This window comes from Lonchura striata, chromosome 5, assembly GCF_046129695.1.
Source record: "Lonchura striata isolate bLonStr1 chromosome 5, bLonStr1.mat, whole genome shotgun sequence".
In the NCBI taxonomy this organism is placed as follows: domain Eukaryota; kingdom Metazoa; phylum Chordata; class Aves; order Passeriformes; family Estrildidae; genus Lonchura; species Lonchura striata.
In genome coordinates this window covers 60670511-60688314 of record NC_134607.1, presented here as the reverse complement: position 1 = coordinate 60688314, position 17804 = coordinate 60670511, and the positions used below count along the sequence as shown (strand labels likewise).

The 17804-nt window shown below is 38.2% G+C and overlaps 1 protein-coding gene across 3 annotated transcripts in view; it reads right to left on the bottom strand.

Annotated features, from left to right (window-relative positions):
• The window catches only part of RELN (reelin), a 277724-nt gene that overhangs the window by 179749 nt on the left and 80171 nt on the right, over positions 1 to 17804 (bottom strand). The window lies entirely within an intron of this gene.

Here is a 17804-nt window from a genome sequence, read left to right as displayed (position 1 = left end):
AGAGAGGGTCTGAAATGCAATCAGAAGAGGTATTGTAAAGCATATTTTTGACACCATCTAGCCCAGCCTACACTTAAATGAGAGATTGGTGCCTCTTATGAATTAAACATAATTCTTGATTTATGTTCTGTTACCCCTGTATCAAAACCCATAGTTCCAGAGCAATGTCACTGTGAATTCATTTAATGATATTGATGATACACCTAATGCAGAGAATACAAAGTAACAAGCAGTGCAGAGTATGGCTTTATAAATCACTCCTACAGAGCATTAGGCAATAAATAACAAGCCATTAATTCACTCTAAATTATGCTAAGACATGAAAACTACTTGTGCAGCAAATTATAAATACCTGCCATTTCTGATAAAAATGTGAAACTTCTGACCAAGAAATTTTATCAAATCACGACATACATATCAGACTTCAAATTGAGTAGGTTCAGATTAGACTTCCTTTCTTTGAAACAAGACACAGATTGCAAAAACAAAACAGCAGTTAAGTCATCCTCAAGGCAGCCCAAGAGCACAATGTCTCAAACCACTTCCAGCTCCTGCATTGCATCTATGTGATTCTCAAGCTCCTGACTGCACAGACAACTCTCCCAACAAATCCTCGTGCTGCTGCAGCTCTTCAGCTGAATATGAACCTCCAGCATCTGAGAGTCCTTGCTCTGTGAGTTATCAGCACCATATCACATGGGGAGTTCTCATGTCCTGTGTGCACACCAATACTCACACTACCCCATCCTGTGCATGGGACTTAAAACAGCATAATCTGGTCTGAGATTAGGAAACATTTTCCTTGAGAAAATTTAAATTGGAGGGCAATGAATGATTAATTTACACATCATCTGATCCTGATGATTGCTAGGAGTCATTATGGTCGAGAGTCTTTGGCAGAGAAACCGGATAATTTGTTTCTTATGGTCTTTATAGTATTTGTGGAAATTATATTTCAAGTGTTGGCTCTTCTGCCACTACTCAGCTTGAGCTGAGTATCTTTTTGTCTGAGTCTAAGAAATGGTAAAGCAACCTCCAATTATACTTACTGGTTAAGAGCTTTTGAATCCTTTAGAGACCCAAATTTGTATGGTCTACAATACATGAAGTAACTGTAGAGCTGGATTATGACCTTCTTGTCATGAGCAATGTCATGAATGTAACAACCATAAAAGTAGTTTGATTCCCTGGGAGTCATCTCTCTCCCTCCTTGTTGGATCTGCTAAGGAGTACAAGGGAGACAATGAGAGAAAAGTAATTGTGCTAAAAAGAGTAAAGACTGTAAACCTAAGAAATCTGGTTAATGGACCATGCATTCACCATGCTGACTGAAGCCCAAATCTTTCAGGAGGCTTATCCTGGCTAGTCAAAAAACAGGGCAAAAAGCAGTCTGACAATTTGTATGCTACTGATCTTAGGGTGGCTATTTTATTCCTCCATTAACCTATTAACAAAAAGGGCAAATTCTCCTATTAAAAATGACAGTGAGAAAGCTGAAGGCTGAGGCTGGGTGCAGGAGATGGATACTGTCCAAAACCTCTTCATGATCACTTTTTACCTTAGTTAACCAACAGTGTTTTAATAAAAGAAACAAAATGGCTCAAATTATTAGGACAATGTCAAGTCTTGGTTCCCCTAACTGTTTTGGCTCCTCTATCTCTGCTCCTCTCCCCAGCAATCTCCAGTACTGAGTCACCTCCTAACCTGACATTTTGATAGTGGAAGATTGAGGATTGCCACTGGCATAGACATGCCACTAAAACTAAACAAAACAGCTCTGTATGAATAACAAAGTTGTCTCTCAAGGGAATTTACTGTTCCCAAATTTCTGTAGGCAAGGTGCTGACTTTCTGTATGAAGTCTTCCCAGGCCTGACTTAACCTGCATCCCTACAAGCTTTGCTGTCTCACCCAAAGCTCGCTGCTCCATTTCCCAGACTGCATTTTTGTGTCCCCACCCATTTCTGTATTTACCAAAATAATTTTAACAATATGCCAATGAGAAACACAGTAAACAGTTCTTTCTAACTATCTCATCTGGAATTATATCTCCCATTTTAACTTTTCCTTTAAAAAGAAACCACTTGGTCTAACATTGCTTTAACATTTTTAGAATAAAAATGTAATTATACTCTGCATATGTGAACCTCAATGCTAAAATTTAGCTTCATCTATCCATAACTGTGCATCAGTTGCTGGGAGACCAAAGATTATGCTGCTCACTGTCTTTCTCCTGCTTTGTATTTCAACAGCCTCCAACATCCCTTTGCATACTAACAGCTGCATAGTACTTTTGCTCTTTAAATCAGTGATTGTGTGAGCAGATTGAGGTCAGTATAATGCCCTCGAAATTCCAAGTGGCAAACCACTTTTTTATGAACATAAAATCTGAGATGCCCATAGCCCAGACTTTTCTACATAAAAATATACCGACTCTGACCCAGTTACCCAGGTTTGGCCCAGGTTATTCTATTAAAAAATAATGTTCCAAAGAAGCACATTGGCCAAAACTTATATATTGTAAACATTAGACACAGGCCATGCATCAGGCTACCAGTCTATAGAGATCAGGCTCAATAGTAAAATTTCTCAAAATAAAGTTCTAAAGTACAGATACAGAATTTCTATATGGACAATGACAGCCCAAGTCATGACTGGTCTTCTAGCTACCATCCCAACTATATCTCCTAATTCTTACAAAACCCTGAAATTAAGTATTGCCAGCAGTAAAAGTTACACTTCTCATGTTTTGCCTTAGTAATAACTAAGCAACCAGTATATAACAGCAATAACTCTGTAACTAACGACAGTTATTCTTAATTTGATATTATTTTGCTAGGATTACTGCTGATTTTACTTTGCCTTGAGATGCAAACTCTGAATCCATAACTCCACATCCATACAGCAGGCAGTCAGCTTTCTGGGGCTGCCTTGTCTGGGTGTGCTGCCCAGCCCTGGCTGGAAGTTCTCTGGTTTTTGGCAAGTGCTCACTGACAGTGAATCTGCAGGAATGCACAGACATGAAAGGTATTATTACATTGCTATTTGTTATGCTAATTTTGTTAAGGGCCTGTCGGAATTTCATTATAAACCATATTTTCAAGGAGCTCATAAATCAACCGTGAAATGTATTCTGTGCTCACAATTTCATAGACTGAATAAGACCCAATGACTTGATTTTGCCAATTTAAAGCAAAAAAAAAAAAAAGTCAAAAAGAGAACGAGGGTTTATTAAAATACTATTTATTAATTTTTCAAACATAACTTGCAAATTTAAAGACACTCTTAAAGCACTGCTGAACAAAACACTGCAAAGCTTCCAGCATTTGTGAACATTGAGCTTCACTTACTCTATAATTTTGTTACTGTCTGAAAATCTAATTAAACTCATGAAAACTTAATAAACTTGGCTAATATCTCTGTTTTTGCTGATGTTTGTACTCCTCCCTTTCTCTCTGCAATTGGGTATTCAGTACTCCTGAACCTTCCAGCTTCACATACAAAGCTGCACACAGCTGCGAGCCCCAAGATGTGCTACAGCCTTTGGAGATCCAGGGCACAGCTCAGGATGGGCTCTCGGGTCAGAGGGACCATTGACTGCTCTGTTCTGGCTTTGGCACTCCCTGGTAGCTCCAGCTGGGAAGTCCAAGTCGCATTCTGCAACAGAAAATCCCTGCTGCCAAAAGTGAGACAAAAACCCAGCCTCAAAATCCAGCTTGACTACCTGTGAGAGAGATTGGCACCAAGAGCGGTGAGCTGCTGATACAAGTTAATCACCATTACCAAATTAAACTACTACAATATGACTGCCATTACTGACCACTGTAATAGCCATCCAATAGTCATCTATATCACATTGCATATCATCAGTCAACCTCAGAAGTAATTGCTTATGACTTTTTAAATTTGGTTTTTATACCTTCTCCCAGTCCACAGGGCTTCTAGCTAAAATATTTCAGAGCTCTGAACACAGTCAGAACCAGCAAACCTAGCTATAAGTTAGCTAGGTTTGTAACCCTGTAGGTTACAAATCAATGACAGAAATATCCTTACAAATACAAGTAAACATTCCTGACATATCCTAAAACAGTAGCAAGAGCGAGATCTATTTTATTTTTATTTTATTCAGCAAACACGTAATAAAAATTTTTAACTGCAAATTGTCCTCCTGTGAGATGTTTTGTTTTTGTATCAAAGCAAAGCATTAAAAGATCAATCCTTAAAAGCTTAACAACAAAAAAGGCCAAGTGCAATCTACATACACTGAAACTAATTACTTTTATGACAATCTACTTATCCACTACATCAATCTGGCAACCTAATACATGAATTCCCAAAGTCTTAATGTCTACAGGTTGTGCCATATGGCAGTGCAAAGTTAGATTTAGATGTGATTTCAGTGTCACAATGGTTATGCCTTTAAAGGCACAAACAAGTGTACTAATACATGAGGAATTAAATAATTTTTAGGAATTGAACATTATATAATTTTCACTTTTTTGAAGAGTGACTTGTGGAGACCATAGCACTCTGCCAGGATTATGAAATTTTTCACTATTGATGGGTATATTGCTGCCACAGGAGACCTAAGAATGAACATCATAAGGAGAAAACACTTGATGTGGATGTTCTGTGCAATAGTGGAGAGGGGTTAAAAAAACAAACCAAAAAAAAAAAAAAAAAAAAAAAAAAACCAACAAAAAAAACAAAACCAACAAAAAAAATTACCTGTTTTGTTAAAGAAAATGCCAACATGGAGAAATATTTCTGAGACCACATATTACCTAATAAAAGACACTGAAATCCTTGCAGAGGTTAGATGAAGTATGATGTATCCTTGATGTACTGCAGGACAAAGACAGTGTCATCATGGATTCCAGGTCTGTTTCTTCTCCCCCATGAGAAGTAAAGCTGATATTCTTCATCCATCAGCATGGACAATAGCTCACAGTGATAAACTAGTGGTTTCCAGTCAAGGGCCACCTCACATGGCTTTGAAAGAGAGGAGGATTGGAACACCACGTCCTCCCCTTCCCATGGAATCCAAGATGCAGATCTCTTCTGGTGGAAGTGTCAGGAACCACCACAGAGCAGTTTTTGTCTCCAGTCCAGATGGGCAGAGACCTGCCAGCAGTTCAGTCACAGCTAGGTTAAGCAGGAGAGAGATGTGAACTGCAGACATCAGACAGTACAAGTAACAACTCAGACAGGGAGTTCTCTTTTCCAACCCTTTACTTGCCTGACTCTAGGACTCTTGATGCTGACAACAATCAGAAAACAAAAAAGTTCTCTAAGTTAAAAGCTCCACAGAATAAAAATTCCAGTGCTCAAAGACACTGGGAGACACACCATTCTTAAAAAATGACATTTCATCATGTTAAGTAACAGCAAAACTTCAGAGCTCTTTTCTGAAACAAAAAAGAAAACAATTTGCACATAAATAATTAGAATGATGACCTAATTGTCCATACTATTTAAAAGAGAAAGTTCTGGCTAAGAACGTTGGCAACCCACAAAAGCATGCCAGCTCCAAGAGCAAAGGAACAGTAGCTCCAAAGCTGGACACTTCACCCGAAGGAAAGGTCAGCTCTCCTTGGCAAGCAAGAAGATATCCGAACAGATTTCATGACTTCTGGCAAGATCAAGCACCACAGCTGAAATGTCTGCCCTTGCAGAAATCACAGCTGAAATTTTACATGACTTTCAGCATGATCCAAGTGCCGCAAGGGGGTCTGCTGGTATGTAGGGCACATGAGCCTGGGACAGCTGATGAGGAAGCCCAGCTCTAGATGCACATGGGTGCCTCACTGGAAGTTTCCCAGGCACAGAGATTCAGGCACATGTGCTTTTCACAGCTGATGAAGGGAGAGTGTCCCAAAATCTCAGAAGGAACACCAGTAACTGATCAGCCACACTCCCAAATGTCTGTATGTCCTGAATCCCTGAAAAGTGGCCTCAGTCACTTCATTAAACCATGTATATTCATGATCCTTCTCTCCATCTTGTCAGTAATAAACCAAGCGGCAAAGCATTGAGCCTGGAAACAGCTGATACTGACTCAGTTCCCAGCTTGGCCCAAGGCTGGTCCAAAGATCTCCTCTCACAGAACAGAATGAAAGCTTTTCTCATTTGTGTACAAGCTAAAACCTCCCATTAAACCCTGGTACTGTGTAGCTTCTTACAGCCAGAGGAAGAAGTCAGAAAAAACACCCCCAACAACTACAGCCTAGAAGACAGAAAAGGGATCTAGTATTTAATCCTTAATCCTCCCAAGGGAGCAGAGGCCATGTGTCTCTGTCCTCCTAACTTGCTGTACACGGCAGAGAGCTCAGCTCCCTCTCCTCCTAACCCAGAATGGCTCCAGGCAAAGCCATCTACAATATTTTAGCTTTTTCCATCCACTTCCTAAAGCTTACATCGCGAGACTTAATAAGCATACCCACAGCCCAGACAGAACAGGTGCCACCACTCCCAGACCCAAATTCCAGCCTGCAGATGCAGGTCAGGTATCTCTGAGCCACAGTTCCCAGCATATCAGGCTGTGACTGGGTTTATAAACTTAGCCTATATAGCAGCAGAGACCAAGTTTGGCACAAATATTGCCCAGGCACCTGAAATGGTGTTGGAAAACATAAAGAGACAGATACCTGTGATGATCACTACCTGCCAAGCTCCTCCTGGGGCTGGATGCTGCAGAGGTAGCTAATTGTTTTCATTTGCTATGCTATGAAATCCCCATACTACCTTCCCCCAGACCAGGGAAGTACCGACCTTTTAACATTCTTTTCAGACTTGGTTCTGCTTCACTGAAGACATAATTACTATAAAACCAGCAAACTACTAATCCCTAATGTTAGTTGGTATTATTCATGAAGGATGATCATTGCTTTCACTCTAATGTTTTATGAGAATAAACCTTCCTAATAATCATACAAAATCAAAGAGGAAGATATGGTCCTTTGTTTTAAATAAACTTCAAATAATTTTTGGTGTATTTGGTTTGTTGTTATTGTTTTGTTTCTAAAGTTCAGTATCTTCTAGAGATGTCATTTTCCCTTTTATTTTTGGCAATTTTCCAAATTCTAAGGAAGTTTCCCAGTACTTCACATGCTGTCACAGCATCTTCAAGCCATCTTTACAGCACTTCCATCATATTTTCTGTAAAGAAAAACTTTTAGCTCATCATTGCAGCAGCTGCTAATGAAGATTTCTAGGCGTTCTTCTAATTGATGAGGAGAGAATGACAAATATTTTAAGTATCCATTAAGCTGTGCTAAATCAATGGTGATTTACCCAGAATTTCTATAGGAGCATACAGCACATCCACTTTAATATCAAGTGAGTTAATTGTGATCAATGACACCACAGCAGAAGGCAAATGAATTCTTAATGACAAGAAACTTCATGTGTAACAAAAATAGAAGCTAACAAGAAATCTCCTTGCTGCATTTTTCACATTACATCATTAGTAACTACTGTACTGAAAATATTAAAAGAAAAATACAAACGTTTTAAAGACTTCTACAGATCAATTTTACAAAACACAATTTGATAAGGAAAAATATGTAAGCTTTTATATAATTCTTTTTTACACACATATATTTTGGAAATTTATTTTAACATGTTTTAGATTAATTAAAATTTATCACCACAGAATTCACAATTATTTATTTAGCCACTGAATACAAGACTGGGGTCTCTATGGGTGTCCTTGTCTCACTTTTACAACCTCTTTTGTTTGACTTGTAAGTTTTAATGTGCATCATAACACCTCTCATCCAGCAGTAAGAAATTCTCTGGGGAACACTTGCAGAAAATAGGACATTGAGTCCATAATTAAAGTAATCTCTTTCCAGGCAGATGCTTCAGTTGGCTCTGTTATCACATATTACAAAAGGCATCTTGAGGCCTATAAAATGTGCAGCAAATGGCTTTGGAGATGAGAAACAGCAATTTTTCATCTAATTTTGATCCATAGACATGTAAGTACTGTATTGCCACTTTTTGGTATGAAGCCAAATAACTATTGTGGTTGTTGAAATAAGCTTGGCAGTAACCAAAATTAAAGAGTACTCCAGCTTTTATCATCAGTCAGGAAAGCCTTTTTCTAGCCATCTTTGCACTTAGGAAATAAGCATGCCATCTCAAATATGCAAGTTAATGCCTACATCTGGATTTAGAATAAAGGCTTTATGCAGCTTAACTTACCATACATATTCTCTATTTGAGTGTTAAAACCATCGTTTAAATTATGGTCCTGACAGCTTCACTGCATTGCCAAACTGTCTGTGATACTGACTGGGAGTGTTTCCACTATTTATTATTTTTATGTTAGGATGTTTAGGACTTTGCTCTTTGAATGTGTAAGTAGGTTCTGCAAAGTAATTTGCTCATATCAGTTATAATCCTTTGCATAAACACTGATGGTGATAGGAGCTGGCTGAATTTGAGGAGCATGTTTTTAGTTCCTGACTGCAGCAATGTGTTCAATGTGGGCAAAATTTGACCTCAGGCTACTGAAGTACTGAAAATAAAGACAGAATTAACTTTCTTTTTTTCAAAGTTGTTATTTTAAACTCTTCCCTGTTTGGGTGGGAAATCACAGAGATTGCTGGAGAGCTTCTTATTATTTAAGACTTTAAAAATGCATTTTTCACAGAAAGTAGCTCAAGTGAATGCACATTACTACTCGAGCTAAATAGCTTATGTTGATCTACGAGGGATATTTGGAAGGTTATAAGAGAAAATGTATTTGTTACATTTCCAAAAAGAACTAAGAAGATTCAAGCCACTCCAAAACAATAAGGAAAACAACACCATCAACCTTAAAACAATGTTACAGTGCCATTGTATCTGTAAAATATGCAATTAAAAACGGCCATTAATCACCAACAAGAGCCACATGTATGTGAAATACTTCAATAATATGCTTTTAAATAAAAATGTATTATTTTAATTGGTGTAGCATCTTCAAGTCTTCTTCTAAGTGATAACTCTGCTGTACAACAGAATTCATTCTGTTAGATAATTTGAGATCATGGTCATTCCGAGTATTCAAAATCAAGTTTTTACAGCAGGAAGGCAGCAAAAGCTGGTCAAATGTTCCTGTTGTCTTCAAGTTTAGGCATTCTTTCTTTCTTGTTTTCAAACTTTCTCTAGAACACATCATAAGGAGACCATTTTTATACAAAGGGAGAATTTCTTCCTTGCTGAATATTATTCTGTGTCTACATAATATTTTGTAAATTGCTCTCTATTAAAGATCCTCCAAACAAACAAGGTGAGAAAAGTAAGTTAATTACTGTGAACTGAGAATATGGTCAGAACATCCTTATATGGCCTCACCTGTGTACACAAACAAAGCAAAAGTAAAAAAAAATTATATGAAGGCATGAATTTTAAAAAATTTGGGAAGTGTTGCTTGTGCTTCTGATGACAACATGAACACACCTGATTGCTCTGCTGGACCAAGGGCAGTGCTCAGCACCCTGCAGGATCAAGTTCTTCACCAAGTCATTTAGCAATAGTCCCTTGCAAGAAGTCAAGGACTTCCCAAAAACAAGACAATGCACTTGACTCCAGCTCATTCATGCACTGGATATATTATCTGCTTAAGAGATGGCACTAAAGTGATCAGGCTCCAACAGTCCACCAGGAGACATTCCAGAGTTAGCAGGCTCTTCCATGCAGACACGGTATTTAGCTGTACAGGTCTTGGGGTCTGGGTGAAAAGGTGACCCTGGGAATGTAAAAGTCCTTGTTTCCTAGCCCACGCAGCAAAATAAGGAGTCTGAATGTGAATGTAGGGTCGGCTTCTCAAGGTTGCTTATTTTTTCTTGTCTATAAAATTCTTTCTCTGACCTGCTGAGCTCTGTCTAGCAAGTCATGGCATTCTGTCTTCCCTCTAGGGTGGTGTTTACATTTTACAGCAAAAACTACACATACTATGTTTACAATAATGTGCCAATATCTATCATTTATGTTAGACAGTGTGTCTCTACCTTAAACCAGTTGAAAGTGTCACCATCACACCAAGACATGGAGGACAAGAAGAAGGAGAAGTCCAGGACATGACCAGATCCCTCCCTCTTGTCCCCTTGAACCCCATTCTACTTTTTCGCCCTGTGTTAACTATCACACTACTCAAACCCTTGTGGCTTGTAATTCCTCAGACAGAGTTGGCAGCTTTTCCCACGAGCTAAAATTGAAGCCACAGATGTTTTTGACTTCGTGACAAGCTCTCTGAGACCCCTGCCAGAGTCTCGAGACAGCCAGGCCAGCCAGAGGGATGTCCTGGGTTCTGACATACAGGCTCATCTGCAGTACTGAAATTCATCTGCCTAAAACATCTTTTACAATTGTCTTCTGCCTTTGCCTGCACTCATGTTTTATGCACTCTATGTCTACCTGTAGACAATAGTTCTAGGTATGTTTAGTGCTCACTCTTTCTATAGCTAACATTTTCAAAATAACTCCCCAAAACTGGTTAGAGGCTGTTTCATTCAGCATATTTCTTCTAGGATGTAATTTTGAAAGGTTTGGTATTGATTAATTATTACTAGGCAAAAGCTATTTCATTCAACTGCTGTGATACAGAGGAAAACCTGTTAGTGGAAATAAAGTGCTGGGAGTGTATGTAATATGTTCTGAACTCCAGTTATGCTTTCAAAATTTAGCCATTTTGAGAAAAGGGGAAGATAAAGCAATGCTTTGAATGCAACAAAGGTTTATGCCATTGATGAACTACAATATATTCTGAAAATCACCCTGAGGTTCAATTTCAGAGATATTTTTATCAAAATTCAAGAGAGAATCTTAAACACAATTACTCATAACTGATTCACAGCATGTGAATTGATGGCCTCATGCACAAAAACAATGAGAATGTTGTGCAGAAAAAGAAGAAAGTAAAATCTAATCTCTGCTTCTAGAATTGCTAAATAAACACTTGTAAGATGGGAAGCAATTCTCACCATGACTATTTTATTATTTAGATAATACTAATAGAAAATTACTAAATTTCATTTTATTTCATGCAGGAGGTGCCAGAGTCCTATATGAAGCCACAACAAAATCTTAACAGAGAAGCCAAAGGCTATTCTCAGCTTATTTTTGCTATCACACATTACAAGAATATGATACGATGAATTTGCATCACACAGAGAAAAGAAATCATCCTAATGTAGTATAACATTGCAGTTTGTACTCTGGCATTACACAACATTGACAGAAACAGCATTTTATGCTTTTTGCTCATCTTTGGATTTAAGTTCAACTAACACCAATAGAATTTTCATGTGTTTTTTCTTTAAATACATGCTCACATAACCATTTTTTATGGCTTTGCTAGTTCTGCTTTTCTTTTACCTACAACACAGTGCAAGGAGTCTAAAATCATAAATGGCCAGTTATCTGCAAACTTGGAGAAAAGTTTAAAAAATGAGTAGTCCTCTCAGTAAAATGGCTTTTAGTAGGAATATCAGTCATCTGAGAGAATATTACACAACAGATTTGATCTAAGGAAAAAAGGAAAAAAATTGCAAGAATTTATGAACTTTACACAGTTGCCATTTTTATTCATACCCTTCAGCAGCTTTCAACCGTTGAGCAGCCCACTCATTGGAAACTCTTGACACAGACAAAGTTCCTTACTGTTGAGGGTGGTGGGGATGAAAAATTCATTTTCATGATTTGGTACAGGATGCCTATGTTTAGGCAGCTGAGTCTGTCTGGGTGGGATTCCAATTCACATTTTAAAAAAATCTTAAATATGTGCCTATATAAGGGTCCACAAGCAAGCTATGTAGCTAGTGATCCATTTTGGCCAGTGGAGATCTAGATGTTAATTCTGCTGCCTAGAAGTATTAAAATAATTAGAAACATCCTAATGAATGCTAGTAGAGACCTGGTGTTCCTGCAGGTACCTCTCCCTAGATGTAGAACTGAATGTCAGGCCTGGGTGTCTATGGCACCAGATTGCACACCCATTAACCCTCAGGGGAATTTCAGACACAGCTCATATAAACACCTGCCTGGAGATAGGCACATACCCTATATCCAGTTGAAACAACTGAAAACCCTTTTTCAGAAGTGAACAATTGGGTGCAACCAGCTTTCATCCTCTCTCATGGTTTTCTTGCTTTGCTCTGAGCACTTTTGAGTACTCACCAACACAGTACCCTTTGTGTTGTTACTATGTTCTGTTAAAAACCTTTCTGAAAACACCCACAATTTCTCATCAGTGACCTTTGTCTGCTTTACACAAAATAGACAAAACTAAGACAGAACTAACAGACAAATTAAATCTAATTTCACATAGTTAGATGAGTTTTTGCTGTTTGGGGTCATAGTTAGAAGAGCTACAACGATTCCATGCATAGTGTTTGCATTTCACTGGAAATTAACAAACACAGAAGATGAAGGAGGCAATCTGGGCATCACATCAAAATGGGACACGAGAGCAGAGCCAAGATAAGAATCAAATATTGGCTCGTGATTTTCAGAATATTACACATAATGTTGATTGACAGCACAACAATGCCTCTACCCAGGGAAGTGGAAAAACAAGCAAGGGAGTAATTTTTCTTCATAGTTCCACCAGACTGACACACCAGCATGGAACAATTACTGATGATTTTTCTTTTCTACAAAGCATAAGTTATAAGCAATAAAGAAAAATAAAAATGACTGCAACACTGGGCTAATGTTGGAACTACTCTGACTGTAAGCAATGACTGTCTATTATTTAATGCTGCTCATATAATCCCTGACTCAGAGTCCACACCAATATCACAAAGAGTGTTATGAAATATCCTTCTTCACCCTTTTGTTGCAGTAAAGAGTAGGAAGAGAAATGCAGCATTGACTGACGCAGGGAGCTTCTTCTTTATAAAATCCCAAAGTCAAGGCCATCTGTACATTAAGGTTTTCATACATGTTATAGCACAATCCTCAACTGAATGCAGAGATTTCAAATATGGCAGCAACTAGACTGCTGTAACAACAGTGTATTTCAGTGTACAATTCTGTGTCAGCATAAGAATGTGAGGGAGAAAAACATACACAACTATATAATTGAGAGTTGATTATACATAAATGCAAGGGACTTAAGGGGCCTTACTTCTGAATGATGCTCTTTTCTGTTTACTTTTTTGTTATTATTTGTGCGTATTATCATTGTGTACAAGCATAATTGTGTACTTAATCTTTAAGATTATCCTTTGTACTTCTTTCAAACAATTGAAAAAACCACAGTAAACAGTGTCTTAAATGGCAGTTTAGCTAAGTGGTTTACCAGAGGAATGTGGTTCCTTCAGACAATATAGACCTTTCCCACCCTGGCTTGAGAACCAATATAGAAAAGTATGTAATCTTCTTGGCTGTTTATTCAATATTTCTATAATTATTATAATAGGTTTTCTATAAATGATTTAAATAGGTAACCAAGTCTCTCAATCACAGACTTTATGTTCTGTAATGTTTGTACAGCATGGTATTTTGAGCTCATAATTAACCCTGTTGCCAGTTCCTGAAACAGGCTTAAACACATGGGCATGAAAAGACCCATTCTGGAACAGGGTACTTCAAACTTCCCAGAAAGGAGTTGTAACTTTAAGTGATTATGGGAAGAGGCATATTCTCAGTGAAAAACATCATCTTTCTTGAAAATTTCTTTCAACAGTTCAGCTGTCTGCCTCAACATTCAGTCCTAAACTTTCTCCAGGAGCTGTGCTGAGAATCAGTTTCTCCTGCCTCAGCCACCACTGCCCTCTTACTTCTGTCCTCACACAGAGGCCACCACAGCTATTCCCATTCCTATTGAGCTATTTACACCACAGGCTGTGCTAATTGTCACAAAACATGTGATTGGGCCTTTTAGCACTTACTAGCTTATTAGACTGCCTACAGACTCAGGCAGATAGCTTTACAGAAGTCCAGTCTTCCATTAATAGAAGTTATAGAGAAAATATAGACACAATCACAGTTATTAAACACCCACTCAGTGACTAACACAAATGATTGCATAAGAAAAATACTTATTTTTCTAGGTACATTCTACAGGCTACAATTCTATGTAATACAATAGCCAGAACTTCTGCAATAAACCATACTGGTGGTCAAAACATAATATGCTTTTGCTATTTAGGTCAGCTCTATCACTTTTGCAAACTAGTAAGTTAAGCCATCTATAAAACAACAGGCTTAACATCCTAAGATGCAGCCCAGCATGCCACCCTGCTTAACAGCCATTATTATCCCTGCTGTCAGGCTGAGCTTTAACTAGGTTAGTGTGAGCTTAGAGCAGAAATTACAAACCACAAAACCTAGCTGGAGGATTATGAAGATAATATTTTACAAATTTGCACACAATCAGAGAAATTACTTGTTAGTATAAAGGGGGACCTACTATTTTATGGTGGTAAAGAGCATTTATAGATCCTGGCAATTTGCTTGGGAGGCCCTGTGCTCAATACCTGTTTAACATAGTCCTAAGTTATTGCTGAGAAAACTATTCTGTAATAAATGATGCATTTTAGCTTTCATTTCCTCAACTCAGCTGGAGGTATCTGTGGTGAAAACACACTAAAGATCACACTAAAATACTACAGGCACACCAGCAGCACTCAGCATTTCTCTTAGAAGTGTATTTCATTGAAAGGTACTTTTAATACTCATTTAGTAGTGATAAGGTACTTTGAGGGGAAAAAACCCAACAGAGTTAAAATAAATTTGCACACAACTAGTGTAAAAAAAAAAAAGGCTATTACCTAATTTTGCACAGAAACGGGTTGGCTCCAGCCATCTTCCATCATGGAGCCCAGGGCTCTACACCATACCTATTCCTGGTGAAACTTCGGAGCAGGCTTGTTGAGTAAAACACTGAGCCAAGGAAAGATGCAAATTTCCATCAGGTAGCATTACATTTAGGGCCAGCAGTGGTACAGCACTTTGTGCAATGGAAATAGCTGGACTACATCAAACTGCAGAGGTTAGGACTATTCCAGTGGGGTTGGAAAGAAACTGAGTGCTGTGCTAGCAAACTGGTGTGAATCCCAGTTTGCTGTGCCCCTGCATCTCACCTACCAGAAATGAGCCCATCTTCTTTGCAGAACAGTGCCCCACATCCCTCCCCACAGCATTCCTTCCTGCAGCACAGCAATACCTTCGTGTGTCCCTCACTGGCTGTTTCTGTAACCTGGCCAGGAGCCATCCTCCTTCACCATGACTGGGAAATTCAGGGTGGACTGGGAACTGACACATTGACAGCAGGAATATTTCTGGCAGTTCATAAACAAATCACATTGTAGCAGAGAGGATTGTTGTTGGGAACATCCAAATTTACAGATATAAATGGTCTGCATAGCTACTGAATTTTATGAAACTTAGTATCTTAATATCTCAACTCCTTTGTCATGTTTGTTTGGTTACCAATGGATACAAGAGCTACAAGGAAGAACAGGCTGACAGCATCACTGCACAAATCTTGTGTCTTAGGGCTCCTGTCTTTTTCAGGACTGAGCTGTAAAAGAGCACACCAAAAAACACAGATGAAGTAAAAGGGAATTTTGCCCATGATGTCTACAGCACTGTGGCTTTGCATCACATCCACAGAAGTGCACTCCTTTAGTGGAAGCCAGAACAGGTCAATAGTGTGTGCAGTTAATAAAAGCTATCTGGCCTGTGAGAGATTTGCCTGGTGACCTTTGTTCAGTTCCTCCTGACAATTGTCCAGGGAGAGGAATCAACACTCAATCACACATTGAAGCCAATGCTAATTAATAACCTTATTATCCATCCCCGGAGAGGTCAAAGACTAATGAGCTGATCTGAATCGCAGACAAATTGGCAACAAACAGTATAGGAAGCTCTTACCTATACTGAACTATAGTCAGAGTCTATAAATTCACATATCTTTTGTAAACTTCCAATTTATACCAAGGTAAAGAAAAATTAATTAAATTTTTATATTAAATGTAATCTATATTAAATTGAAACTTTATATTAAATTGAAAGTGTTAAAAAATCTTGTTTATTATTTGCTATAAAGGCACAAAGGGAGACAAATAAGATAGAGTCCACTGGAACTATTGTATTCAGGGAACTGGGTAAGGTAGACAGACTAACAGTGCACCATAAAAATAGCTTTGTTTACTGCAATTTGTGATTTAGTAAGCAGGAGAAACACCAGCTGAGGCAAGAAAGTGTGGGCAGCTGAAGAAAAATTGAGGAGGAGGATTAGAGGTAAAACATATTTCTCCCCTTTACATTTCCTTCAACTGATGATCATGTTTACCCAGCATTCCTGCAGACAAGCATGATCCTGGAGTAAACACCAACTTCAGAGAAAATGAACCTTTCCACTCTGGTCTGAATTTGTCCTATGGGAAAGCAAATTGATATAACTGCATCATTTTGCTCATCCTCAAAGATAAAACAGTATCACCCATGGAGCATCCTTATACCTCATGTGAGACATTCTGAAAAGGCACCGAGACTGAGCGAGGGACCCTGGAGCTGTGGGCTGGGCTCCCCACTGCAGGATCAGACCTCTCAGCCCTGCCAGATGTAGCTTTACAGCCATGCTGCAACCTACCTAATCAATAATAAATTCAGATTTCTGCTAAGCATGGCTAAGGACTTCACTAACACAGTGCAAACATCACCTTTGTTCAACAGGTGCTAATGCCAAAGAGGTGGATTAAAACTTAAATAGGAAGTTACAGGTTTGATTTCCAAACCTGTTCAGCGCTGGTCTAACTCTGTTTCCACTGAAGCCAATGTTGAACCTTCCACGGATTTCAAGATAGACAAGCATTCATTGCCTTAGAAAATATTCCTTTAATTTCACTTGAATGAGAATCAGCATTCATAGCAGTATTTGTACTTCTGCAGAGTTATTTGTCAGGTCTTCAACAGTGGCAACCATGAACAAAAAACCCAATACAAAACCAGGAGAAAAAAAATCACCCACAGGAAAATGAATGACTGGTTAGAAATTAACCTCAAAACTCACAATGGAGGGTCACATAACAAATACATTCACAGTCATGCTAGTTAGGATTGAGAATTCAACAAATATTTCTTGAATACAGGAAAACCAAAAAATTCAAGAAAGAAAGGGTGTAAGCAAGAGTACACAGAGAAGATGTACAGGCAGCTCAAACAAATTTTAGTTACTTCAACTTTATCAACAAAAGAAGCCATTTTTAGAAAGGAATTAAAAGTTGTATAAATCTCATAGTTGACAGGCTTCCTCAAGGCATATACAACAAATACACTCTCAAAATTTATTTACCAGTCATCAAAACTATTACTTCTGAATTTCCTATTAGATGTTTAGAAGAAAAGGGCTAGAAATAAAAAAGTCTTGACATTGTCATCACAGCTAAAAAATAATGCATCCTGACAGTATAGGCAAAGAAGTCTATTATATAGGTAGGGGGAAATATCATAGTCACAAGTAAACCAATCTACAGGTACTGTGCTCACCATCAGCAACTTATGTTATCAAAGACATCAGTAGCTCAATTTTATTTTTTACAAAAGTCAAACAACTTGGTTATATGGGGCACTCACCTGCTGCTTCCCAGTATGGATTGAAAGGGAATAATACTCAGAAAGCTTGTTTTGACAACACCACAGTCACAGAAACATGTCTCTGAAATGTTGCAATTATTCACTTATTGAATTAGGGAGCTGTCTGCCTTTTTTTTTCTTGAAAATGTCAAACTTGAAGCCTTTTCTATTTTTAACTGTATTCTCAGTGTATTTTCTCTCTCAAATATGGTCTATAAAATTCTGGGA